This window comes from Pan troglodytes, chromosome 19 (assembly GCF_028858775.2).
Source record: "Pan troglodytes isolate AG18354 chromosome 19, NHGRI_mPanTro3-v2.0_pri, whole genome shotgun sequence".
Lineage (NCBI taxonomy): Eukaryota > Metazoa > Chordata > Mammalia > Primates > Hominidae > Pan > Pan troglodytes.
Window position 1 is genome coordinate 56,802,855 of NC_072417.2, and position 27,918 is coordinate 56,830,772.

At 40.2% G+C, this 27,918-nt stretch overlaps 1 long non-coding RNA gene across 9 annotated transcripts in view; it reads left to right on the forward strand.

The window, feature by feature from the left end:
* LOC107969247 (uncharacterized) overlaps positions 1-27,918 on the forward strand; it is a 310,186-nt gene that overhangs the window by 171,250 nt on the left and 111,018 nt on the right. For 6 of the 9 annotated variants that reach the window (XR_010153260.1, XR_010153262.1, XR_010153259.1 and 3 more), the window contains 2 exons: positions 1,887-2,001; positions 14,331-14,400. This is a non-coding gene — a long non-coding RNA (uncharacterized LOC107969247). Of the gene's footprint in view, positions 1-1,883; positions 2,002-14,330; positions 14,401-27,918 lie in introns of all 9 variants that reach the window. The other 3 variants (XR_010153264.1, XR_010153265.1, XR_008540459.2) reach the window with 2 other exon arrangements.

Consider the following 27,918-nt stretch of genomic DNA (forward strand, 5'->3'; position numbering starts at 1 on the left):
GTTTACAGATTTTGGCTACAACAACTAAAGTGACCAGGATCATTCACACACTAGTCTTTTGCATGGATATATGCTTTTGTTTCTCTTGGGCAAATACCTAGAAGTGGAATGGTTGGCTCACATGGTAGGTGTATGCTCACCTTTTTAAGTGACTGCCAGACTCTTGCAGTAGTTACCCTATTTTACATTCCTATCAGCAATGCATGAAAGTTCTAATTTCTCCATGTTGTTGCCAACACTTGATATGGTCAATGCTTTTAAATTTTAGCCATTCTAATGGTTATATAATGGTAGTTCACTGTGTGTAATTTGAGTTTACCTAATGACTAATGATATTGAGCATCTTTTCAGGGATTTACTTGCCTGTTTGAATCTTATGTTTATGTTTTTAAAAATTTGTTTTCTTCTTACTGAATTATGAGATGTCTAATATTTCGAATGCAAGTCTGTTATCAGATATATGACCCGGAAATATTTTCTCCTAATCTGTCTGTGGCTTATCTTTTTATTTTCTTAACAGTATCTTTTAAAAAGCAAAAGTTTTTAATTCTAATAAGATCTCATGTATCTGTTTCTTTTTTAAATGAATCATGCTTTTGGTGTTGTATGGAAAAAATCTTTGTCTAACTCAAGATTACAAAGGTTTTCTTCTGAATGTTTTATAGTTTTAGGTTTTACATTGAGGTCTCTGAGTTAATTTTTGAGATGATTTTGAGTTAATTTTCTTTATGGTGCAAGGTGTGGATTGACATTTATTCACTATGCTGAAAAGACTATCTTTCTCCACTGAATTGCATTTTCACTTTTGTCAAAAATCATATTTCCATCTATGTGTAGGTTTATTTCAGGTTTCTCTATTTGTTTTTGGTCTTATTGTTTATCTTTACACCTGTACCACACTGTCTTGATTACTGTAGTTTTATAAGAATTCCTAAAATCAGGTAGCGTTAGTCTTCGAGTTTGTTCTTCTTCTGCAAAATTATTTTGCCTATTTCAGGTCTTTTGAATTTCCATATGAATTTTAGAATTAGTTTATCAATTTCTGCAAAAACACTTTCTGGAATTTTTTATTCAGGTTTCTTTGGATCTATAGATAATTTACAGGCAGAACTTGCATCTTAACAATATTTATTCCTCAACCAATTAATGAACATGTACATCTCTCATTCATTTAGATTCTCTATTTTCTTAGAAAAGTTTTCTAGTTGCCACTAGTCTTTCACATCTTTGTTGGACTAATCTCTAAGTATTTCATAGTTTTGATGCTACTATAAATTATACTTTTGGTTATAATTTCGGTTTCTGATTGTTTGTTGCTGTTATATAGAAATACAATTTTTTTTTACATTGGTCTTGTATTTTGTAGTCTTGCTAAATTCTCTTATTAGTTCTAGTAGTTTTTTTTTTTTCAATTCCATCAAATTATCTACTTTGACAATTGTGTCATCTGAAAATAAAGGCAGTTTTATGTCTTCCTCTCTGAACTGGATGCCTTGAATTTCTTGTACTTGTCTTGTTGCACTGGTTAGAATCTTTAGTATGATGTCAACAAGAAATATTAAGAAAGAACATCCTTGTTTTGTTTCTGATTTCAAAGGGCTACTCATTCAGTTTTTCACTATTAAATATATTAGCTGTAAGGTTTTGGTTATTTTAAATGTCTTATATTAGATTGAGAAGGATTCTTTCTGTTTCTAGTTTGCTGAGAGTTTTTTTTTAATGAGGAGTAGACTTTGTCAAAAACTTTTTCTATGTCTATTGAAAAGACGAATGAGCAAAAAACATTCACCTACAATTCTACACCTAGCAAACATTTCTTTGAAAAATAGTGGTAGAATAAAAATGTGTTCAGGCATATAAGTGCTGGAATAATTTATTTTCAGCAGATCTGCATTATAAGAAAAATGAGGAGAATTCCTTCAGGAAGAAGAAAAATGATACCAGATGGATATGTGGATCCACATAAAGGAACGAAGAGCACAGGAAATAGTAACTATGCTGGTAAATATGTATTTTCTTACTATTTAAAACTGTATAAAAGATAATTATTTCAATAAAGGAACAACCATGTAGCATGGGGTTAATCATTGGTTGAGGAATCAGTATTGTTAAGATGCAAGTTCTGCCTCTGAATTATCTACAGACCCAATACATGTATAAAAGTAGCATGTATTTCTATATAACAGCAACAATCAGAAATTATAACCAAAAGTACAATTTATAGTAGCATCGAAACTATGAAATACTTAGAGATTAGTTCAACGAAGATGTGAAAGACTGGTGAAGACTAGAAAACTTTTCTAAGAAAGTAGAAAGAGAACCTAAATGAATGAGAGATGTACATGTCCATTAATTGGTTGAGGAGTCAATATTGATAAGATGCAAGTTCTGCCTGTAAATTGTCTATAGATCCACTACATATATAAACGTAGCATGTATGAAAACAATAGCACAAAAGTTGGCAGGAAGAAATATAAGTATATTTTTGGAAGGTTCTTATACTGTACATAAAGTGGTACAATGTAGCACCCCATTTTTACAGCTAGATTGTGGTAAGTTAAAACGGTATTAATATAACATAAACTTTAAAGCAATCACTAAAATAAAGAAAACCAATAAGCAACCAATGTTGTTAAAATGAATTCATAAAACGATATTCAACTAACCCAAAACAAGGCAGGAGAAGAGTTTTTCTACAGAAAAAGAAAATACGGACACATAGAAAATAAATAGTAAGGTGACAGATTAAAACCCAACGACATCAATAACATGTTAAATGTAAATAGTCCTGCTTGAGTACCAGTCACTGTTTCTTCTAATCCTTTCAGTTGGGTCTTTCCTCAGCCTCAGGTGGTTTCTTCACAGGCATTTGTTGATGATTGCTCACCTGAATACTACACAAGAATCTTCTGCAGATCTCTGCATTTCCGTCTCTTTGTAGCTGTCTTTTCTACTCTACTCTGTCTTGGGAATTCTAGCTGTCTTGGTTTGCCTGAATTCTCAGCTCTGTGTCTTCAACTCAGGGAGTCCACTGGACTCTAACTGAGTTCCTTCGCTCTGCGTCGTTGCTTGGAAACTCTCAAGGAAAAAAGTTGTGTTGATCGTAAGGCTTACCTTATTTCTCCCTTGTCTTATAGAGATCATTGTTCTTCCTTATTTGGTGTCCGGTGTTTTGCAAACTGTTGTTTTCATATATTGTTTTCATTTGTTTGTTTGTTTCCTGTGGAAGGGCAAATTCAGTCCCTGTTACTCCACCTTGCTCGGATGTAAAAATAAATTTAATATTTTTTATTGTTGAGAGTATTCTATTGTATAGATGTACCACTGTTTGTTTATCCACTTACATATTCAAGGTCTAGGTTGTTTCCAGTTTTTTGCATTTATGAATGTATCTTCTATCCACAATTGTGTACAGCTTTCTGTGGGAACATACATTTCCAATTCACTTGGATTGATATCTAGGGGTAATATGGCTTGCTCGTTTGGTAAGGTTATATTTAATTTTATAGGAAACTGCCAAATTGTTTATCAGAGTGGCTGTACTGTTTGGCGTTCCTGCCAGATAGCTAAGTGGGTTCCAGTTGCTTTGCAATTTTGCCAGAACTTGCCATTATAAGTTATTTGTTTACCTATTTATTCATTTTGAGTCATTTTGATAGATGAGTAGTGCTATCTCATTGTGGCTTTAATTTGCACTTCCTTAATGATAAATAATGTTGAACATCTTTTAGTACACTTGTCATCTGTATATCTTCTGTGATAAAATGTCTGTTCAGAACTTTCACCCATTACAAAATATTGGGTGGTCTGTTTTCTTGTTCTTGAGTTTTGAATGTTCTTAATATATTACGAATATGTCCTTCATTAGATTTTATTTGCAGATAATTTCTCCTAGTTTATGACTTGTCTTATGTTTCATTTTTAAATCTCTTTAAGAAGGATTTAATTTGTTGAAAAGACTGAGTTAGAAATGCAACTTTATCAATGTCCCCATACCATTTATTGACTAATAGGGAAAATAATTTTAAGTACACCAATTTTTACCCCCATTTAAAGTCACTTATATTGGTGTTCCTGAGCATAATTTTAGAGTGAATTTATTTTAGCAACAAAGATTTATGTTCTTGTTTGGGTTTCCCACTAGTTACGTGATTTTAAATATGTCATTAGTTCTCCCGGCTCGATTTCCTCAGCAGCAAATGTTCAACTTTGAATATAAACTTGTCAAAGTTACTACATGGACTGCAGTAACACTTTCTGTTAACAACTTTGCTCTGAAGTTGTAGCTTTTTTTACATCTTCATAATAACATAATAGTACATTTAGTTCACAGTAATATTCATATATATTTTTTGATTGATACTATTCAAATAGTTTTAGGACTAGAAAATGTATACACAGATAAAAAGGGGAAGATGGTGCAAAGAGAAAGAGATTTTACATTTTAGCAAGAATAAACATCTACAATTTATTTTTAAAATCTCACTTAAACAAAATACGTTGGCCCAGCGAGGTGGCTCATGCCTGTGCTCAGCACTTTGGAAGGCCAAGGCAGGAGGATCGCTTGAAGCCAAGAGTTCAAGACCAGCCTGGGAAATAAAGTGAGACCCTATCTTCACAAAACATTAAAAAAAAAAAAAATAGCTGGGCATGGTAGTGCATGCCTATGGTCCCAGCTACTCAGGAGGCTAAGGCAGGAGAATTGTCGAGCCTAGGAGTTCAAGACTGAAGTAAGCTATGATCACACCACTGCACTCAGCTTGACAACACAATGAGACTGCATCTCTACCATCATTTAAAAAAATTAATTTACTGACATAGGTAATAAATTACTTCAGATATAGTATACATAACATTTAGAGGGCATTGGAGTAATCAATCACCTATCAGTCATCTAATGATTATATTAGATGACCTCAACTTAATCATTATTAATCATTATTAAGTTGAGGTATAGAGTTAAAATATAATTTTGAGGCAAAATTTAATCCTAGTGTCTTTAATCCCACCATTTCATTATAAAAAGTTTCCAACATACATAAAGTTGCAAGAATTATACAACAAGGCTGGGTGTGGTAGCTCACACCTGTAATCTCAGCACTTTGGGAGGCTGAGGCAGGAGGATCACTTGAGCCCAGGAGTCTGAGACCGGTTTGGGCAACATAGTGACACCCTGTCTCTAAAATAAAATGAAATAAAACAAAATAAAATAAATTAGTCGGGTGTGGTGGCGCATGCCTGTAGTCCCAGCTACTTGGGAGGCTGAAGTGACCTAGGCTTGATCCCAGGAGGTCAAGGCTGCAGTGAGCCACCTTGGTACCACTACACTCCAGCCTGAGAAACAGAGTGAGTCTCAAAATAAATAAATAAATAAATAAAAGCAACAACAGCAACAAATATCCATGTACCTGCCTACTTAGATTCTACTACTAGCATCTTACTAGATTTCCTGATTCATCCATATATCCATCCTGTTACTCATCTATCAATCCACTTTATTTTCTGATGCATTTCAAAGGTAGTAAATTTTTAAAATTTGTTTCTTATCATGAGGAAACCTTTTGGTTATACAAGTAAAGATTGTGAGATAATTGTTTCTAACATATATTGGCCCATCCTTGCCCGCCCCCACCTCCCCCACTCAAAAACAACAACAACAAAAAACCCATCACCATGTTAAATCCTACTAAGGTTCCCAAACTTGAGGCACCTTGCAAACCAACAAAAAGATTCCTGGGCCCAGCTCTGGATATGTTGAATCTGATCCAGGGTGGCACCCTAGTATCTGAATCCCCTCACGCCCCTCCTCCGTCCATCTCCACAAGTGGGTGAAGCACTAACTAAGGCTTTAGCTCAGACTCACCTTGAGAGAGTCTAGTAGAAAGAGCAGATGTGAAGAGGGGCCATAACATGCCTTAATTATGCAAGTCTGGGAAGGCCAAGAGAGAATGATATTCTAGAAGAAGTCAAATTTGATGAGGGTAAGATGTGCTCAGACAGGGCTGAAATTAGACTGGCGCTCTGAAATAGCCCTTTGCAAAGCTAGATGTCTGAAAGAATCATTTGAACGAACTTAAGAAGAAAAAGATGCTTGAGTCTTAACAAAGAGCTTCTAATTCGAAAGCTCTGGGTGGGGGCCCGGTATCTGTATTTTTAACAAACGATGCAGGCATTCCCGATGCCACTGGTCTCTAGCCAGTATTTATGAATTTCTCCAGAAATAAAGAAGGGGGGGCGCTACAAAAGAGCTAGCTGAGACTTGATGGCTTTTTAATACACGTTAAGTAATACTTTAGTATGAGTTAAGTAATACTAGTGTGTGTGAGGCAGAGGCTGGGTCCCCCAGCTTGAGTCTCAGCTGTGTCTATTGCCAGAATTTACATGTCTGGGTTACCGATAGGACTGGCCACCAGAAGTTGATTGCCATAAAGTGCCATGGAGAAAAACTTGACCCAGTGCCAAGCCCATGTGCAGTGGAAGGGAGAGAGGAATCTGAGTTCCAGGCAGTGCTTTGCACTCAGATTTGTATCCTGATCCTGGCTGCTATCTGGGAACCAACAAGGACGATGTGTCTGAGCAAAAATCTAAAGAATTTTTGGCCAATAACAGTAAGATATGGAAACACAGGCAGCATTTCTTTGTTGTTCATAAGACAGAGTGAGGTACAAAAGGAACAAAAGAAGGGAGAATTTTACAGGGAGCTTTGGTGCCCTATGGACCCCAGAAGACAGCGTTCCCTGTCCTTCTGCATTCGTTGGAGAACACAGTGAGGGATGGCAATTCCTAGCAGAAGCCAGTGGCAAGGCTCAGAGGGGACCTTCATGCCTCAGGACATCATTGGTGTCAAAATATCAGAGCAAGAGAATGTTAACCACTAACCAAAGCAAAGCCAGAGGTGACACTGTTCTCCCTGGGAGCATACTGAAATTATCAATGGTTGGAGGTGATTTTCAGGGGACACATGTCTGCAGTTAGTGGCAAAGTTTGGGCAAGAGGCAGCAAAATATGACTTATATGGGTGCTGACTTTAAATAACAAATGCTTGTTAGGGGAAGCTAAGAACTTGTAAAGAAGGCCAAAAGAAATTAAGGCCTAAGGAAACGAATGAGGCAGCATATTAAGAGAGGGAGGAACAGATGCTTCGTAAATGCATCTTTGTCCTAATAGATATTGCTTGGTTTATCTTTCTCTAATTAAAAGTTACTTTATTAATTCAAACTTAATAGGAAATAGTTATTTCGACTGCAGGCAGCCCAGGTTTCCTGATGCCTGTGACAGTCTGTGCTTCCAATTCTTTCCTCATTCTCTGACCTTGCTTTATGGATTGCTTTTCAATGGCCTTTTCTGGCTCCTTCTGCTCTGATACCTTACAAGAACCTTCTTTCTTTCTTTTTCTCTCTCATACAAGAGAAGTGAATTGTCTGAAGTGGGATTTCAGGGTTGAATGGGAACTTTAATGTGGGTGTGTGTCCTATTGAGCCACCTCCCAGCTCCATGCTTGAAAACCCTCCATGTAGGTGGTTGCTTGTCCCTCTGAGCCCAGAGGGAGCTGATGCAGGTGACATTACTCTTCCCAGCAAAAGCCTTTGCTCCTCACTCTGACAAGAGGCACAACGAACAGCTTTTGCAAAGTTTCTGATGCGCTTCAGTTTTCCTCCGGAGATGCCGAAGGAATATTATGGCATACTGAAGAGCAAACTCTAGAATGCTGGGAACGAAGATTGTCATATTTGGAACTTGGCAAAATTGGAACTTGGCTAAAAACGTTTTCTCTCTGGTATGTGTGCCCAGGGCACACACAGGTGGTTAGGAAGAGGTTTGTATCCCTGTCATATTTTGGTCTAACAGGTGATCTCTCTGAGAAGCTATGGAGTTATGATAAGGGGAGGGGGTGTGAGGAAAACACTAAAAAGATGTTTAGGCTCAACTGAAAGCTTAATGTAGGAAGAGTTCTTGCAACATCAGAATGTAAATAATTTACTTTACTCATTCTTTCAGCAGGGTGAAGGGAGGGAAGATTAATGGGCAGTTTAAAAGAAAGTCCAGTTAAAACCTTTGCTGCCCTGATGTCATGGATGCAAGAGCCAGTTTAATCTAAACAAAAGGGGCAACTCACCCATTTGGGCAGGGCTGGGAGACCACACAGTGGCTGAGAATTGCCCATCAGCAGGGTCCCGCTCTTTATAGACCATTTGTTTCCATTTGTAGTGAAAAAGGAGATGCTCTTGTAGAGGTTAAGTCACCCAGTTATTTGTTATAAACTTTCAGAAAGGAATGGTTTTGAAACAAGTCTTAAGTGTTTCAGTGACAAATATTTAATGTCACCCCTGAGATTTATGGCTCTTCTGTTCGCCCTTTGAAAGCTTTTAGTTCAGTGGCAAAGGTTACCAGGGGCTTGCCCAGCAGAAAAGAGGTCTTTTCTGTTGTTGTTTTATCATCTTAGCACTGGCTGGAGAGTATTCCAAAGTTTCAGTAATGACTAATCACCCTTTCTGCTCACATCGTCATCTGTCCTACAACTGTGATTGTCCTCGGAGACTAATCTAAGGCATGTAAGTGCTCCTGGCATCTGGTCTCTCTGCTTTCACACCTCCACAGCTGTGATACAGGGCGGGAGGGCTGATCCCAGGCCATCCCAAACCACAGCACTGCAGAGCAGGGAGGCCCTGGGTGTTATATACGTGCTGTTCCTCACTGATGCCCTGTCTGGAGCACCTGTTGTGTTGGGATACTTGTACTAGAATAATCCAAATGGTGAGGCCTCATCACTTTTTGGCCGAGGTAGAACTTACTTCCTTTTAATGTCTAAATTTTGGTGGTGAACACCCCTGCTGGCTTAATTATGGGAAATTAGGCCTCCTGAAAGTGTGCCTAACATGTTTCTGAAGAGGATGCTGGATACCACATCATGCTGCCACATTGATATTAATAGATCTGCTAGAGCTCACCAGTGTGGGGCATAGTGACCAGCTGCTAGTGACCACGCTGCCTCCACCTGGCTTTGGGGCGATGGGCCAGGGGGTGAGATGGGGGGTAAGTCTTCCCTCCTAATGATACAAAGACAGAACCATAACTCTGATAGAGCCTTTACCAAAAGGCTGATTATGACTTCTCATATCTCTCTCCATCTGTCCAGCCCAATTCTGAGATTCTTTATCAGGCTTCCTTCTTGCTCCATGTAATAAAAGCAACAGCTGACATTTATCGTGTGCTTATTATGTGCCAGGCAGTATTCTAAGCATTTTGTGTGTATTATTCTGTTAATCCTCACAAACGTCTTTGTGCTATTATGATCCTCATTTTTTAGATGAGGACACTAAGGCACTGAGAGCTTCAGCGACTGGTCAAGGGCACACACTAGCAAGTACGGAGTGGCATCTGATGCCAGGCTGCCAGACTCCAGGGTCTTCTTTTTTCTTTTCTTTTCTTTTTTTTTTTTGAGACTGAGTCTTGCTCTGTCGCCCAGGCTGGAGTGCAGTGGCGTGATTTCGGCTCACTGCAAGGTCCGCCTCCCGGGTTCACGCCATTCTCCTTCCTCAGCCTCCTGAGTAGCTGGGACTACAGGCACCTGCCACCACACCCGGGTAATTTTTTGTATTTTTAGTAGAGATGGGGTTTCACCGTGTTAGCCAAGATGGTCTAGATCTCCTGACCTTGTGATCCACTTGCCTCGGCCTCCCAAAGTGCTGGAATTACAGGCGTGAGCCACCGCGCCTGGCTGACACCAGGGTCTCTTAACCACCATACTCTCTACTCTTTTCTTCCTCACTGGGAAGCTCTGTGCAATTCTCTGCCTTAAAATTCAGGCTCAATTGCTGGAAGGCCCCCAAAGGGAGAAGGAAGCTTCCCTCTAAGCCAGTTTAAGGCTCATCCACCAAGTCTTCCTTTTCTATCCCAGGACTGATCTCTTTTAAATGACTGACAGCTCATTTCCTTTAGAAGAGACTCCACTTCTGCCTACAGAGGGGTGGCCTTACCTTTTTATTCTCTCCAAGATATCACTCTCACAAAGAATGCCATGGAATAATATATTTGCCAAGGTCTGGGCTGTTCAATCAGGATGCAAAATAGCCATTTTTGTTTCTTTAAAGGAGAAAAACAGGATCACAGCTGTATATTGCTGTGCTGCCTTCTCCTGGTTGTCTTTGAACTCCTAAGTAAACAAGAACATACAGGACTCTGCAATAGCTCGCAGTCACAGGGAGATACAGGGGAGTCTAAATTCCTATGCAGGAAAGAAACTTTTCTTTAAATCAGTGAGTGTGGATACTGGAAATGAAAGCCTCTAGAAATAACACATACCAAGGCCTATGTATTTTAAAAAATGAAATCTCTGGCCAGGCACAGTGGCTCACGCCTGTAATCCCAGCATTTTGGGAGGCCAAGGCAGGCGGATCATGAAGTCAAGAGATTGAGACCATCCTGGCCAACATGGTGAAACCCCATCTCTACTAAAAATACAAAAAATTAGCTGAGTGTGGTGGTGCGTGCCCGTATTCCGTTATTTGGGGGGCTGAGGCAGGAGAATCGCTTGAACCCAGGAGGCAGAGGTTGCAGTGAGCTGAGATTGCACCACTGCACTCCAGCCTGGTGACAGAGCGAGACTCTGTATCAAAAAAAAAAAAGAAAGAAATCTCTATAGGTGATTCTAATATGCCATCCTGGTTGCAAGCCATGAGGTCAGGAAATTCATAGCAAGATATAGACCTGCTAAAAGATATGCTTTATTTTACCAAACAGAACATCTGATTAGAGATGGAAACATACAGTCTAGTGAGTTTGTAAGCACTTGGGTCTTGTACAACCACAATGTCTGTGTGTGTGTGTGTGTTTGTGTGACATGTGATGTATTTGCTTTGCATTTGCTAACTCAAACGACCTGTCCAAGTAGTAATCCTGCCAACTCTTACGTGGCATGAAATTCTCCTAACGTTTTTATACTTTAACAAAAGGTTTCAACTTTCATTTAAATGAAAAAAGAGAAGACAAAGTAAATCTGAAGAAATTTTCACTGCACAAAACATCAGATCTCAAATTTTTTTTGAATTTTAGGCAAAAAGATTTAGAAACCATAAAGAGAGAGAGAAACAGGAATAGTTTATTTTCTTCTCCCACAGTGGCTTAAGAGTGGCATATTATTGAGTTTTTTACTTGCTCTTATACTTGAAAATGAACTTGGCTAAATATATTCTTGTTTTATACTTTATTTCCCTCGTAACTTTTAAAGTATCACTCCATAGTCAATAACTCACGTTGAATTTTTTGTGGTGAAATCTTAAGCCAGCCTGACTTTTTCTCCTGCACTGAACTATAATTTTTTTTTTTTTTTGGTCAGGAGGGCTAAAAATTCTGTCTTTATCCTTGAAGTTAAATCATTTAATGAGGTTATATGTTGATGCCAATAATTTTCTGTCACTTATTTTTTCTCATATATGTTGTATGAATTTAATCTGTAGATTCTGTTTTTTCCATTTCATGGAAATTTTTCAACGTTGTATCTCTAAATATTTTTTCCCAGTTTTTGGGTCTTAATGACAGGAGCCCCAGTTAGCTTTCGGTTGGATCTTCTTGGTCTTCTACATGAATCATCCACTCTGCGATTGCTTTAATTTGTCTTTCTCATTCATTGAGAATACCTGAAGCCCTTCTCTGTGTCATTAATTTAATATTTAACACTATCTACTATATTTCTTGCTCTTTCTAAAATGTCATTAGGGTCAGGTTCTCTATTCTGTTCCATTGGTCTATGTGTCTGTTCTTGTACCAGTACCATGCTGTTTTGGTTACTGTAGCCCTGTAGTATAGTTTGAAGTTGGGTAGTGTGATGCCAGCTTTGTTCTTTTTGCTTAGGATTGCCTTAGCTATTCAGGCTCTTTTTTGGTTCCATATGAATTTTAAAATAGTTTTTTTCTAGTTCTGTGAAGAATGTTAATTATAGTTTAATAAGAATAGCACTGAATCTATACATTGCTTTGAGCAAGTATGGCAATTTTAATGATATCGATTCTTCCTCTCCATGAGCATGGAATGTTTTTCCTTTTGTTTGTGTCATCTCTGATTTCTTTGAGCAGTGTTGTGTAGTTCTTCTTGTAGAAATCTTTCACCTCCCTAGTTTACTGTATTCCTGGGTATTTTATTCTTTTTGTGGTCCTTGTGAATGAGGATTCATTCAAGATTTGGCTCTTGGCTTGACTGTTGTTGGTGTATAGGAATCTAGTGATTTTTGTACATTGATTTTGTATCCTGAGACTTTGCTGAAGTTGCTTATCAGCTTAAGAAGCTTTTGGTCTGAGGTGATGGGGTTTTCTAGATGTAGGATCATGTTATCTCCAAACAGGTATAGTTTGACTTCCTCTCTTCCTATTTGAATGCCCTTTATTTCCTTCTCTTGCCTGATTGCCCTGGCCAGAACTTCCAATCCTATGTTGAATAGGAGTGGTGAGAGAGGGCATCCGTGTCTCATGCTGGTTTTCAAGGGGGGGAATGCATCCAGCTTTTACCCATTCAGTATGATGCTGTTTGTGGTTCTTATTATTTTGAAGTATGTTCCTTCAATATCTAGTTTATTGAGAGTTTTTAACATGAAGGTTGTTGAATTTTGTAGAAAGCCTGTTTTGCATCTTTTGAGATAATCGTGTGTTTTTTGTCTTTAGTTTTGTTTATGTGATGAATCACATTTGTTGATTTGCATGTGTTGAACCAACCTTGCATCCCAGGATGAAGCCTACTTGATCATGATAAATAAGCTTTTATGTGTTGCTGGATTTGGTTTCCAGTATTTTGTTGAGGATTTTTACATTGATATTTATAAAGGGTACTGGCCTGAAGTTTCCTTTTTCTGTTGTATCTCTGCCAGGTTTTGGTATCAGGATGATGCTGGCCTCATAGAATGAGTTAGGGAGGAGTCTCTCCTTTTCAATTTTTGGATATAGTTTCAGTAGGAGTGATACGACCTCTTCTTTATACATCTGGTAGAATTCAGCTGTGAATTTGTCTGGTCCTGGGCTTTTTTTGGTTGGTAGGCTATTTATTACTATCTCAATTTCAGAATTCATTATTGGTCTATTCAGGGATTCAGTTTCTTCCTAGTTCAGTCTTGGGTGGGTGTATGTGTCCAGGAATTTATCAATTTCTTCCAGATTTTCTAGTTTATGTGCATAGAGGTGTTTATAATATTCTATGATGTTTGTTTGTATTTCCGTAGAGTTAGTAGTAATATCCCCCTTATTTCTGATTGTGTTTATTTGAATCTTCTCTCTTTTCTTCTTTATTAGTCTAGCTAACCATCTATTTTATTAATTTTTTCAAAAAACAAGCTCCTGCATTTGTTGATCTTTTGAATAGATTTTCGTGTCTCTATCTCTTTCAGTTCAGCTCTGATTTTGGTTATTTCTTGTCTTCTGCTAGCTTTGGGATTTGTTTGTTCTTGGTTCTCTGGTTCTTTTATTTAATAGTTGTCATGTTAGGTTGTTAACTTGAGACCTTTCTAACTTTTTGATGTGGACATTTAGTGCTATAAATGTCCCTCTTAGGCTGGATGCAGTGGCTCACACCTGTAATCCCAGCACTTTGGGAGGCCGAGGCAGGCAGATCATGAGGTCAAGAGATCGAGACCACCCCAGCCAACATGGTGAAACCCCATCTCTACTAAAAATAAAAAAATTAGCTGGGCATGGTGGTGGGCACCTGTAGTCCCACCTACTTGGGAGGCCGAGGCAGGAGAATCACTTGAACCCAGGAGGCGGAGGTGGCAGTGAGTCGAGATCATGTCACTGCACTCCAGCCTGGTGACAGAGTGATACTCCATCTCAAAAAGAAACAAAAAACAAAAAACAAAACAAAACAAAACAAAAACCCCAAAATTTCCCTGTTAATATTGCCTTAGCAGTGTCCCAGAGATTCTGGTACATTGTATATTTGTTCACATTAGTTTCAAAGAACTTCCTGATTCCTGTCTTAATTTCATTATTCAGTCAAAAGTCATTCAGGAACAGGTTTCTGAACCTGTTTTCATGTAATTCAGGAACAATTTTCATGTAATTGTATGGTTTTGAGTGAATTTCTTAGTCTTGAGTTGTAATTTGATTGCACTGTGGTTCAAGAGATTGTTTGTTATGATCTGAGTTCTGTTGCATTTGGTGAAGAGTGTTTTACTTCTGATTATATGATAGATTTTAGAGTAAGTGCCGCGTGATGATGACAAGAATGTCTATTATCTTGCTTTTGGGTGGAGAGTTCTGTAGATATCGCTCAGGTCCATTTGATCCAGAGCTGAGTTCAGGTCCTAGTATTTTTGTTAATTTTCTTTCTTTCTTTTTCTTTTTTTTCAGTCTTTCTCTGTCACCCAGGCTGGAGTGTGGTGGTGCGATCTTGGCTTACCTCTAGACTGGTTGGATCCAGGTGCTGAATTCAATTTACTCTTGATTTATCTTGTGTTTGTATTTAGAAGTGTGTTTCTCAGCTATTCAGTGTAAGAACTAATGTTTAAGCCAAGATGACTCTTCTGTTATTTGGAACACAAAGCAACTAGATTAACTTTTGCCAGGAGACTGACTGCCAAACTCATATAAACACTGCACAGACAGCCCATGCCGGCCCCCCACAGACACTTGCTGTCACCTCCATGGTCTTTCTTGAGTTCTCTTAGACTAACATTCCGTAATTACTGCTGCCTTCCTTTCTTCCGAGGGCTGCACCCTCTAGCCCAGTACTCCTCACACTGTCATGTACATTTGAATTACTGGGAATTTTACTCAAAAGCAGTTTCTTATTCAGCAGGTCTGGGGTGAGGCTTGAGATTTTACATTTATCACAAGCTTTCAGGTGATATTTGAGTAGCAAGGCTTTAGGCCACAGCAAGAGTATAATTTTTATTCCAGCTTTTAAATAATTGGACCCTGTTAATGACAGTGTATGGGAGACATAAGGTAAAGTGAGAAGAGTACTGGGTGAGGCCAAGATTCAATTTCCGATTCACTGTTTACCAGTTGTGTGCTCTCAGCTTTAATTTTCATGTACTAAAAAACTGGGAAAATCAAATGTCAGAATGAATGTGTACATACTTTGCATAAGGCATTTAAATGAAAGGATTAAATAATCCTCTATGATTAACAAGAATGATTATCAATATTTCCCAGGTAACTTATTGTCATCAAAACAACAATATCAGTAGATATCTAAAAAGTTAGGATGAAAAGAGATAATTGCTGTAAAATGCCCATCACTGTGCCTGGAATGTACATAGAGATACATGTTAGCTATTCTTATTTTATTTTTTGAGACGTAGTCTCGCTCTGTTGCTAGGCTGGAGTGCAGTGGCATGATCTCGGCGCACTGCAACCTCTGCCTCCCTGGTTCAAACAATTCTCCTGCCTCAGCCTCCTGAGTAGCTGGGACTACAGGCACCTGCCACCACGCCCAGCTAATTTTTGTATTTTTAGTAGAGACAGGGTTTTACCATGTTGGCCAGGATGGTCTTGATCTCTTGACCTCGTGATCCGCCCGCCTTGGCCTCCCAAAGTGCTGGGATTACAGGTGTGAGTCACCGTGCCTGGCCAGCTATTCTTAATTTCATTCAGTTTGGTAAGATTGGGCAAGGAGAAAGCTGTACTTTCCAATGGGTTTGCCAGCCTGTTCTTTCTATGCAGTCTCCATTTGACCTTGGGTGTTGTACATGTGTTCTCCTAATGATGGAACTATGTATTTAAAGAGACAAAGGCAGAATGAAGTCTGACCATCAACCTGAGAATGTTCATGTTTTTGCATCAGTGAGGGTACTTTAAGCTGCAGGGAACAAAACCTCCAAATTCAATTTGTTACAAGCAATGGGGAAAACTTATTATGTCACTTAACAAGAAAACCTGAAATAGGGCAGCTCTAAGGTTGGTTGATTGGGCAGCTGGGCAGGTTTTTCACCTCTCCCATTTTCCATTTTGGAGTAATGGCTCCTCTCATGGTCTCAGAATGGCTTCAGCAGTTCCAAGTATGGCATCCAGACAAGACGATCTCTAGGAGAGAAAGAGAGTTCTCCCCTGTATCTCTCTATTTCCAGTGGAGGAAATAGCTCCCAGAAAATCCCAAAAGACTTGCTCTCTTATCTTAGCAAGATAAGCTTGTTAGTCGGGGCTGGTTCATGTGCCCCTTCCTAAGCTAACCCCACTAGAATTGGCATTGGGATTGCCATGCTTCTCTGGATGGTCCATTCAGGAATTTTCTTTATATTTCATGGGAAAGGATTGAGACCAGAATACAGAGTTCAGAATGCAAGAAAGAACGGCTTTTGGACACTCAGCAGTGTAGATGGTGTTCTAAATATGAAGGGTACAGATGAAATCTTCCCAGGGGCAAACACCTTTGAATTTCCTACCCAGGATAGGATTCTCTTCCTGTTACAGCCATCTCAAATATGTTTCCATTGGCTTAAATTTTTAGTGGCACGAAGCTTAATTATTTTGAGTATCTTTGACCTCTCCTTCTCGCTATTGACCCTTATTTGCACCCCCAGTTAAAAGTCGAAGGTGGCTTTAGCATCAAGAGTACCAAGCCTTTGTAAGGAGGTGTCACCGTCAGCTTCTGAGGTGGAGTGGACCCTGAGGCTTGTGCTGGGCATTGGCCAGGGTGAGAGCACCTTTACAAAGCCTCAGCTGTGCCTGTTTCTCTGTGTGTCTCCTTATTTGACCCCTATGATTCAAGCTCGTATTGAATACCCTGACCTCCCTTTCACACTGCTTCCCCTAATGGTCTATCACCATTCTCTTAATAACTTTCACACCAACATTTCAACTGAAAGCTATTGAAAATGTGCCACTTTAAAAGACTGTGCTCACCTTGCTTGTCAGTACTATCAGCAAACATCCCCCACCCTCTTCAACCACCAAACACCACTGTCTCCCACTCTTTCAAATAAATGGAAAAACTTTAAGGTCTTGCAAGACCAGATTTAGGAGCCACTGAGAATATGACCCATTTATTTTGAACTCGCAGCCAATCAATTGACCTTCCGTAGATACTAACGTTTAGATACGTCTGCAGCTAGAGAGATTTACGTCCTGACCTTCCACTTGCTTCTAGAGTAGTTCACCTTTGCTCAACAGCATTGGAAAATCCACACAACATTTATTTCTTGCTCTAACAACCTTCTTGGAGTCTTCAGAAATACTCTTTTATCTATTCCAAGATGGAGGAGGAATAACAATGGTTTTAACCTCACTGCAGAGCAATCTAACCTTTTAAAGTGGACGTTATTCAAAATGGAAGCATAAAAGCTCAGCTTCCTACTGACGGTGGATTATTTGTCATCATCATCGCTGTCATTAAAAAACGTTGCAAACAATCTTGTCATTTTAGGAAACCTCTGCTAAAAATGGTGTTTGCTTTATGCCTTTAAATGTTTCTGTGTTTGGCTTTTTTGCATCATCGGCTCTGCCTGAAGAACGTGGCCCCGTTAAGATCAAGGGAGGAGAGGAGTCTCTGCGCTTAGCACGGGAACTTTGGCTGGCTGAGGTCTGTGGAAATGAGGAGAATATTACCAAGGTGCATGGCCTTGTTCAAGTGAAGCTCACTGCCAATCTGTGGTGTGCTGGGAGGCAAAGGCATCTCTGTGCTTCATGCCGCCTGCCTGGTGTCAGGGGATCTTCGAGGTCTCCATGGAAGCTTCCCAAGTCTGTCTTTCCTACAGTGTTAACTGTGTTTGAAGCCCCTGACAGGGCTGTTGCCATCTCCTCTAAGCAGGAGCTTCTCATCCCAATTTCCTGATGCCTGAGAGTAAAAGCCAGGTGTAATAATTTACTGGGAGGAGCGGTTTATCCATCCAATAGAACCTAAATCCGGCCTCACACTTAAACTTGAGTGCACGCCCAAATTTCCTGGAGAGCTTCCTAAAAATACAGAATGGGAAAGCTAATCTCTGCTTTGATTCAGTAGGTTTGCACAGAGCTCTGAATCTGCATTTTATGCTTAAAACATCAGAGGCGAATCTGAGGTGGTGCTCAGAAAAATCTATTTGGGGAAAATCTTCTCTAAGCCATAGGCTTGAAAATCAGCAGTGTGGCTTCTCTGTGCTGGGTTTGTTGCACCCCTGAGCACCAATCCTCACTGGCCTTGCAAATTTATTGGCCCAGTTTACAGATGAGAAGAGTGAGGGGCCCAGTGGTTAGGTCATTTGCTCACAGGCTCATTGCTGGCAGTGGCCTACTATTCCCTGGTGTGAGCTCAAGGCTACCTGATTCCAAAGCCTGTGCTCTTGAGTCTGGGCCATACCATGTCCCAGACAACTGCCTGGGTAGGCCCCAAACTAGCCTCTGAACATACAAAGATGAGTAAGACAGTCTTCCTTTTTAGAACAGATTCTAGTGAGTTTTGAGGGATAGTTTTTCTCCCATTCCTTCCAGATGTGGAAAAGCAGTTTGTCCAGTGATGAGCAGAGCTGGGACTAGGAAGTAAGACCTCTTGGAGATTTTTCTCCTGTTTCAGGATGACAAATTAAGTGCGGCCGGGCTTGGTAGCTCATGCCTGTAATCCCAGCACTTTGGGAGGCCGAGGCGGGTGGATCATGAGGCGGGTGGATCACGAGGCTGGGAGTTTGAGACCAGCCTGACCAACATGGTGAAACCCTGTCTCTACTAATAATACAAAAATTAGCTGGGCATGGTGGTGTGCACCTGTAATCCCAGCTACTCAGGAGGCTGAGGCAGGAGAATTGCTTGAATCAGGGAGGTGGAGGTTGCAGTGAGCTGAGATTGTGCCACAGCACTCCAGCCTGGGTGACAGAGTGAGACTGTATCTCAAAAAAAAAAAAAAAAAAAATTAAGTGCACTTGACAGTTTGGCTAATGAGCTACCTTGCTGCCTCTGAAGAACCTCCAAAAACAAGGGAATCCAAAATGGATTCCTAAATTCATGAAGAATTTGGATCATGCCCTATTCTATCCCATACCATGTATCTATTTTGATGATGCTAAAAGTTCTCAAGGCATTCCTAATGCAAGGTATTATGTGCTGAAATAAATAAGATGGTTGAGATGGAAACACTTTGAAATAAAAGCATCATAAAATGGGTTGTGGTAGGTGTTATTATCAAAGGTCCTATCTGATCTGCCTTACTAAAGTGGTGCTTCAACCTCACAAGGGCCATCGTGTTGCTGAACGTTCATCAGGCTAGCACTGCACCAGGGACTCTGCCTGTGTGGTCCCAGGTGTCTATACATTTATCCTCGCTGTTTTACAGAAGGGGGAACAGAGGCTCAGAAAGGACACTCATGGTAAGGATGAGGGTTGAGCCCCAGTCTGGAGCCTTCGTATTTAAACACCATCTACTGGGTTGCCTTTTGTTCATTCCTCATAATACATTCATTCTACAAATGGGAGCTAGATGCAGAGGATAGGGTCTTAGAGGTGAGGTAGCTCAACTTCATCCTGTTGTAGAAATGGGCTCCATATCATCTCCTGAACACAGTGGTTGCCCTCTCTTCACACACTCTTAGGAGTGGGCATTCAACATTTCATAGGTAATCCTCAAAGTTCCCTTATACTTAGAGGATCAGGCACAATCTCCCCAGGCATCCATATCTTGCCCCATTCAACCTCTAAATCTCTCTCCTACAACTCCTTGACAAACACCTTTGTCAACTACTGTCTGCTAAGCTGACCACATGCTTTTCCAATCTCTGCTACTGAGAGCAACTCCCACATGGGGTAGTTCCCTTTTTCTCTGTGTTTCTCTGAGTCTAGTCATCTTCAAGTCCGGTATGAAGACCTTGTCCTCAGCCCAAAGCGAGTTTTCCCAATTTCCCAGAGCACTGCTCCCCCACACTACTCATCTGGTTCCTAGTGTAAGCTGCTCCCTACTGTTTACCCTTTTTGTTGTCTGTGGAACCATCCAATGAGATTGTGAACCCCACAAAAGCAAGAGCTTCGTCCTATTCATCTTTATATTCTCAATGCCTTGTTTAAGTCATTTCCCCAGAATGATCTTTCAGTAAATGTTTGTTGTAGGTAAAGATTACTCTCCCTAGTAGAAACTGCATCTTCTGTCCTGCATTAATTTCCATGTCAGTGGCTGCCTGGAACAGGGTTATCTGTCAGTGTTGTTTGATTTGCTGAATTTTTTTTTTAAGAGCTTATATGGCGATCATGCTGGAAGGAGAACTGAGTCTCACCTTTACTTCCATTTCCCACTTACATACTGGGACTGAGAAAATACTTATTGGAGCATTGTCTGTGATAGTGAATAACTCTAAACAGTCTAAAAGCCCATCATCACGGCATGGGTAAATACACTGTAGCACACTCGTAAAATGGAATACTATATAGCAATGAAAAAGCACCAGTGACAGCAGCATGAATGCACATGGATGAATCTCATAAAAATAACGTTAAGCAAAAGAGCAAGCTGAGAAGGATACACATGATGCAATGCCATCCATACAAAGTCAAGAAACGTCCAAAGCAATATTATATATTGTTCATGGGAAAATGCATGTTTAATACAATTTTAAAGCGACATGTACCAAAGTAGTGCTGTGAGAAAATGTATGAGTTTCCCGGGCCTGCCATAATAAAATACCACAGGCTGGGGGGCATAGGCAACAGAAATGCATTATCTCACAGTTCTGGAGGCTAAAAGTTCAAGATCAAGGTGTCAGCATGGTTGGTTTCTCCTGAGGCCTGTCTCCGTGGCTTGCAGATGGCTGTCTTCTCACTGTCCTCACACGGCCTTCTCTCTGTATGGGCATCCCTGGTGTCACTCAGGTGTCCTCATCTCCTCTTCTCATAAGGACACCAGTCAGACTGGCTCGCCATAGTGATTTTACTTTAACTTAATTACCTTTTTCTAAGGCTCTATCTACAAATACAGTCATATTCTGAGATACTGGGGACTGGAGCTTCAACATAGAAATTTTGAGGGCACACAATTTGGTCTGTAACAGCATACTCGGTGCCTCTGGAGGGCTGTGAGGAAGAATCTGTCCCTGGTCTCTCTTCTGGCTTCTGGTAGCCTGAGGGGTGCCTTGGCTTTAGATGGTGTTCTGTCTGCGTCTTCCCCTCATCTTCCCTCTGTGTGTGTCTCCCTGTGCGTCTGCATCCAAATTTCCCCGTTTTATAAGAACACCAATCATATTGGATTAGGACTCACCCCATCCCAATGACCTCATTTTAGTTTTGTTATTTTTATTTTTTGGCAGAGTCTCACTCTGTCACCCAGGCTGGAGTGCAATGACATGATCTCGGCTCACTGCAACCTCTGTGTCCCAGGTTCAAGCGATTCTCTTGCCTCAGCCTCCTGGTTGCTGGGATTACAGGCGCCTGCCACCATGTCCGGCTAATTTTTGTATTTTTAGTAGAAATGGGTTTTCACTATGTTGGCCGGGCTTGTCTCGAACTCCTGACCTCAGGCGATCCGCCTGCCTCAGCCTCCCAAAGTGCTGGGATTGCAGGCCCAGTTAACTTATTTTAATTTGATAACCTCTATAGAGGCCCTGTCCCCCTATAACATGACATTCTGAGATACTGGGGGTTAGGACATCAACATATCTTTTTTTTTTTTGAGAGACGCAATCTGACCCACAACAAAGTACGTAATTTTACAGGGTGAAGAATCGACTGCAAGGACTGGAGTTGTATGTGTCCTATTTTAGTTTTTAGGTGGACATTCCATAACAATAACAGTTACAGCAACAAACAAAAGAATTGAGCAGAACTGCCGGCCTGCTCCTGCAAAAGCCGTCAGAGACAGAGGACGGAGAAGTCTTTTTCTGGTCCTACAGGGACAATTTTCCTCTCACAGCACAGTCCTAGGGAGGCTGCCACAATAAGGCCAGCTTGTTCCGCTGCTGGACAGTTTTAATCATTAGATATTCATTTAATTTTGAGACGGAGTCTTGCTCAGTCACCCGGGCTGGAGTGCAGTGGCGTGATCTCAGCACACAGCAACCTCTGCCTCCCAGGTTCAAGCGATGCTCCTGTGTCAGCCTCCCGAGTAGCTGGGACTACACATGCGTGCCACCATGCCAGACTAATTTTGTTGTATTTTTAATAGAGACGGGGTTTCACCGTGTTAGCCAGGATAGTATTGATCTCCTGACTTCGTGATTCGCCTGCGTTGGCCTCACAAAGTGCTGGGATTACAGGCGTGAGCCACCACGCCTGGCCTAGATATTTCTTAAAAGTTCCAGGCTTAAACCTTCACATTAACTTCCAGCTGTGGGTACTATGCTGATCTCTGTCTGAAGCCATGTAGACTATGCCTGTGGCCACTTTTACCTGGAACACTTTGATGTGTTTGAAGGCATGACTCGCCCTGTCTTCTCTCCTCCCTGTTTGGTGCCTGCTCCTTCTCCTTCTACTACCCCCATCTCCATTTCTAATTTCTTTAACTCCTCCTCATATAATAAGATGTTCTTGATTTGGGTGCACCTGGCAATGGACTAAACAGGGTATTGCTCTGTCCTCATTGAGCCTGTACTTTATTCAGCGATTGATGACTTAAGCAATTCTTTTTTTTTTTTTTTTTAAACTGGGGTAAGTAGCTGAAAAAAAATGATGATGCCAGGCTTGATGTGGGAGGCCAAGAAATTCCCTTCTTAGAGGAGCCCCGGGCAAAGGGTAAGAATTTCCCAGATAAAGAGGAGCAACGGTTTTTCAAGGTGAGGAGGCGGCATGCGGCAAGGAAGGTAACTTAAGCATCTGAAGATGTGAACCAAGTCGCTGCGGCTTGAGGGTAGGGGGCCAGAAGAAGGGAGGCCTTTGTTGAGGCTGCTGAGGGGCTGATAGATTTTGTTGAAACTGTGGCTTTGATTTTCAGAGACAGTACGAAAAAGTGTTTAGTTGAGAAGCAACGTGGTCATATTTGCATTTTAGAAAAATCACCTTAGCTGCAGAGGTGAGGTAGGAGAGTGGGTGAGTGAAAATGAAATGAGAAGCCTATTGAGAGGCTATTCCAAAATGCAGCCCACGTGGGAAATAAAAGCAGTGTTGATCAGGGTGGTGATGGTGAAATGTTCAGAAGTGCATGGATTTGAAACATATTTAAGGTGTAAAGTAGAACAGGATAATTTATTAGAAGCAGAGAATGAAGGCAATACTATCCTTAGTTTGGGGCAAAAGAGATCCGACTCTGGGCCTTATATGTTATACCAGGGATTGGCAAACTCCAGCCCATGGTCCAAAGTTGGCCCCTGTCCTGATTTTTTCTTTAAATAAAATTTTATTGAAACACAGCTGCAGTCATTCATTCTGTGGCTACTTCTTTGCTACAGTGGCCTTTCTGGCCTGGAAAGCCTAAAATATGTACAAAAAATTTTGCCAATTCCTGTTGTAGAGGACTACTCACTTCACAAACACTCACAAAAAATAAAGGTATTAATAAACAAATGCGTTGGAAGGACGAGGCGGGTGGATCAGGAGGTCAGGAGATCGAGACCATCCTGGCTAAGATGGTGAAACCCCGTCTCTACTAAAAATACAAAAGATTAGTGGCGGGCGCCTGTAGTCCCAGCTACTAGGGGAGACCGAGGCAGGAGAATGGTGTGAACCTGGGAGGCAGAGCTTGCAGTGAGCCAAGATCGAGCCACTGCACTCCAACCTGGGCGACAAAGCGAGACTCCGTCTCAAAAAAAAAAAAAAAAAGAAAAAATAAAAATAAACAAATGGGTCTCTCTCAGCCCAGGCAAGTTACTTACCCATAACCTCAGACATCCACTTTCAAGACTAAGACTGGCCAGGTTCCAGGGAGATGCTTCTCTCCATCTCTTCAACCTGGCTCCTCTATACGAAAGTATCTGAATGTTGTGGAGACTTTGGCTTGTGCTGTTGCTAACACTGCTCTCCAGTGCAGGAAGGATCTGAGCAGAGCAAATGCCTCCATAAAAGAAAAGATGAATTAATGGACTTGTCAAAATCTTTATCTCGTCTATTACATGAGTGAAACGAAGTGCAATTTCTCAATGTGTTCAGTATCCACCTTCATTGTTTTGCTTAGCGCTGGGATACTCCTAAGTTAGTGTGGTCTCTGGAGTGATTTTGCATGGCAGCTGAGGGATATTTTGCTACACTTTACAACTCATGCTACTCTGGTTTAGACCCAATATGAATGAAGTATGACACTGATTCTTTACACAAACATAAAAGCTACACGTATGCATATGAGCACCATACATATTCTTACTCTGGGCCCTGCAATTGTTAGCATGGACCACAGCAAGGGAAGGGTCAAGGATGTCTCTTGGGTATCTGGTGTGATCACTTAAGCAGTGGAGGTGACAGCTAGTTTGGAAGATGTTTTGCAGAGATTTTGAGAATGCAGGTAGAAGAGGTGGAGTCAGCATTTGGATACGGGCTACTCAGAGGGCAGGTCTGGGTGGGCTGAGGACATCAAGTGAGGGGTCGTTGGTAATTGGATGTGATCAAGCGCTCCTGAAAAGAAGAAGCTCCTGGTTAATTGTGCCACATAAGCTGAGGAATGGATTTAGCTACCTGGAAGTCATTAGTGACCTCAGCATGGTTCTCATGAGGTCGGAGGATGAAGATTTGGAAGCCATCTATGTTGAGGTGGTTTGAAATATGCATGAGGCATGAGGAAGGCACACAGTGAATGTAGAGAGTAGGTTCAAGCCTTTTGAAGGGGATGAGGAAGTGGAGCAGTCCCTGGAGGAGGGAGTGGGACCAAGGGTAGATTTTTTATGTTTTATTTTTACTTTTAAAGATAAGAGGGACTTGAACATGTTTCAGTGCTGATAGGAAGGTTCCACCACAGAGAGGAAAGTTGATGATAAAGGAGAGAAAAGAATTTACAGAGCCACTCTAAGAGCAGATGATCCGTTTGTTTGCAGCTTCGACACACTGATGCACTCTTTGTTATGTCTCTGGTACTTCAAGTGGGCATAAAAAACAGCAAGATTGTTTTTGCTGGGAGAGATGGCAGCCTGGCAACAGGGAGTCCCTGAGGAAGCTGCCTCTGCGTCCTCACATTCCCCCGCCTCGCTGTCAGTATGGCTTATGGTCTTTTGGTTCAGGTGCATACAGAAGAGGCTCTTGTTACGTATCCCTCAGAAAATGAATTAAATTTAAAATAGATCTCATTTCAGATCCAGAGGCTGTAATGCTATCAGCCCACTAGGTAGAAATAGCTTGTTGCTCTCTTGGTTCACTGCAGTCTTAACAGCGGGATTGCATGCTTCACAAATGAGTGTATCCTGCATGGAAATCTGACACGCTCTCCATCACTGTTTCACCCGATTAAAAACATTGTACTCCACAAAGAAACAGCATTTAGGACACAGGGGTCTCTGAGTGGCAGAGTTTTCGGAAAAGCTGTTAGTGCAAAATGAAATTTAGAATCTTAGAGATGGCACCAAGCTGGGAAATTTACATACTATCAGGAAGCAGGACTAACTGTCTGGAATAATTGAAACTGCAATAACAACTTGAGTTGTCCTAGGGAGTAATGTTAGAAAATATAATAAACATTTTCCAAATCCAAGAGCTTTTATTTGCCTTCTGTTTACTACACAGAGATGCTGTCACCTTCACAACCAAATATCTTTCTTGATATAGTTTAGACTCCCAAACACTGATTCCCATCATCATTAATGCCATTTGGAGCAATTATTGTGCTAATCGCTTTATATATACATATATATATTTATAAATATATAATATATATAAATATATATTATATATTTATTTATTTTACCTTCATAACAATCTTGTGTGTCCTATTGTTATCTTCATTCAAAGGAGGAGGAAACAGGTTCAGAAGGTAAGTTGCTTGCCTAAACGTCACACACTCTGTGTGTAATTGGCAGAGTTTGGGTATAAACTCAGGCAGGATGACTCTGGAGCCCTCAGCTTTCCCTCCTTCATTCCTGTACGTAGAAATAAGAGATCTTACCTTTGGCCTTCAGGTAGCTTAAAATCTGATTGGAAGTGTATGATGAGGGTACTCATAACTTTTCCATAGACAGAGTTTGTTAAGTATAATAAGGGGTGCTTTGGAGTTAAGAAGAGTGAGGAATTACTCCTGGGCATACAGAGGGGCATGCTATCAAGGTTGGTTCACCATCAATCGTTAGAGCTAATGGATTGGTGGAGTTGTGATTGATTGAGGTGGGAGTGAATGATGGTTAAGGTGGGAGGAATAGTAAGGGCAAAGGCAGAGTTAGATCAGAGACAATGTCTAGGGAGCAATGGGTAGTCCTGTTTAACCAATGTGTGTGTGGAACAAAAACAACAAAGACTGTGTGGGTCAGAGCATGGGAATGCCTAAATGACAGTATGGCTATATTCTCTCCATGCATTCTGGAAATATTATAAAGGCTGGAGTTGAGTTGAATAGACAAGTGCACTAGGAAAGCTGATTCAGCTTCTGCCATCCAGGGAATATATATTTAACTCAGATGATATCACTAAGAAGTAAGTTTATTTTTTTAAAAAGTTTTGACTGTTTTTCTCACATCACACAATCAGTCATTATATGCTGCTCTTTCTGTGTCTAGCACAGTGACTTTTAATTCTTGCTGAAATTAGAAACCACCTGGGGAGGGGATAAAACTCTTACTGCCCAGTTGGGATACCAGACCAATTAAATCAGAATCTCTGGGGTGGGAAATAAGCATCAGTATTTTTTGAAGCTTCCTGTGTGATTCTCATACATAGCTGAGTCTGCGTACTACTATTTTATCAGATCCCTCACTTGCTAAGTGAGCTAATTAATTAATTACTGCTATAGGCATGGCTGGGCAACTAAAATGATAGTTGTGCTGGTAACAGAAAAAGAAAGATCAGGAAGAAGAGCTGACTTGGGAAAAGGTGAAATATTTTGAAATTGGCAGATCCAATGTTTCTTGGTGGAGATTTGTGGGCTCTCCTTGTCTTTGCAGCCTCTTCTCTAGGCTCTATTTCCCGAACATAGCAGGTGCAGTATAAATGTTTGAATCTGGAAGTCCAGTGGGCATTTGGAACTAGGGTTTCACATGCTCTTGAGGGATGTCAGTGTTGCTGAGACTCAGATGTTTGAGTTATCTGCATATAGACAATAATGTAAGTCATGCAGATAGAAAAAAGATAAAAGATCTGATGACACAATATTGGGAAATATCAACATAAAGGGAAAAGGAAAAAGAACTAAGGAAGAGAGTTTAAGAAGGTGGAAAAGGATTCTAGAGAGTTAAGTATTTAATATATAAAATGTTACAGAAAGGTAAAAAAGAAAAAATAAAAAGGTGTCGTCAAGGCGAAAAAATCTGAAGGCTTTGGTGCATATAGTGTAGAGCAAAGTATTTGTTAAATCATACAAATAGTATTATTTATCATAGAAAAAATTACAAATTACAAAAAAACACTTATAATACCACCATTCAAATATAAGCACTTAAAATTTATAATTATTTTTCCAAAAATATAAATCTGTGTTTTTGTAAACAAAAATGGGACATCATATATATAAATATGAAATCAGTTTTTCATATAACAATATATCATAAAATTTTTCCATGTCAATGAATATACACAAATGGTAATTTAAAATGACTTCAAGTTATTCTGGTTGTAATAGAACTGCTATAATTTATTTGACCCATTCCTTATTGGTAGTTTTTAATTTTTTGAGATTTTAAAGTTTTGTTCATATGTGGTTGTACATATGTTTGATTATTTCCTTAGGTTAAATATCTAGGCATAAAATCCCTAGATTCAAGGATATGTACATGATACAATCTTTGCCTTCTAGAAAGCTTCTACCACTTCATACTTTTACTAGCAAAACATACAATTGGTTACTTTATCATATACTCAACAATACTGGATATATTCCTTCTTTATTTTTACCAACTTTTTGGGTAAAAAAATGATCGTTCAATGATATTTATTTGCTTTTCTTTGATTGCTAATTATTTCAGTTGTTTTCTACTTAGCATATTTCGGT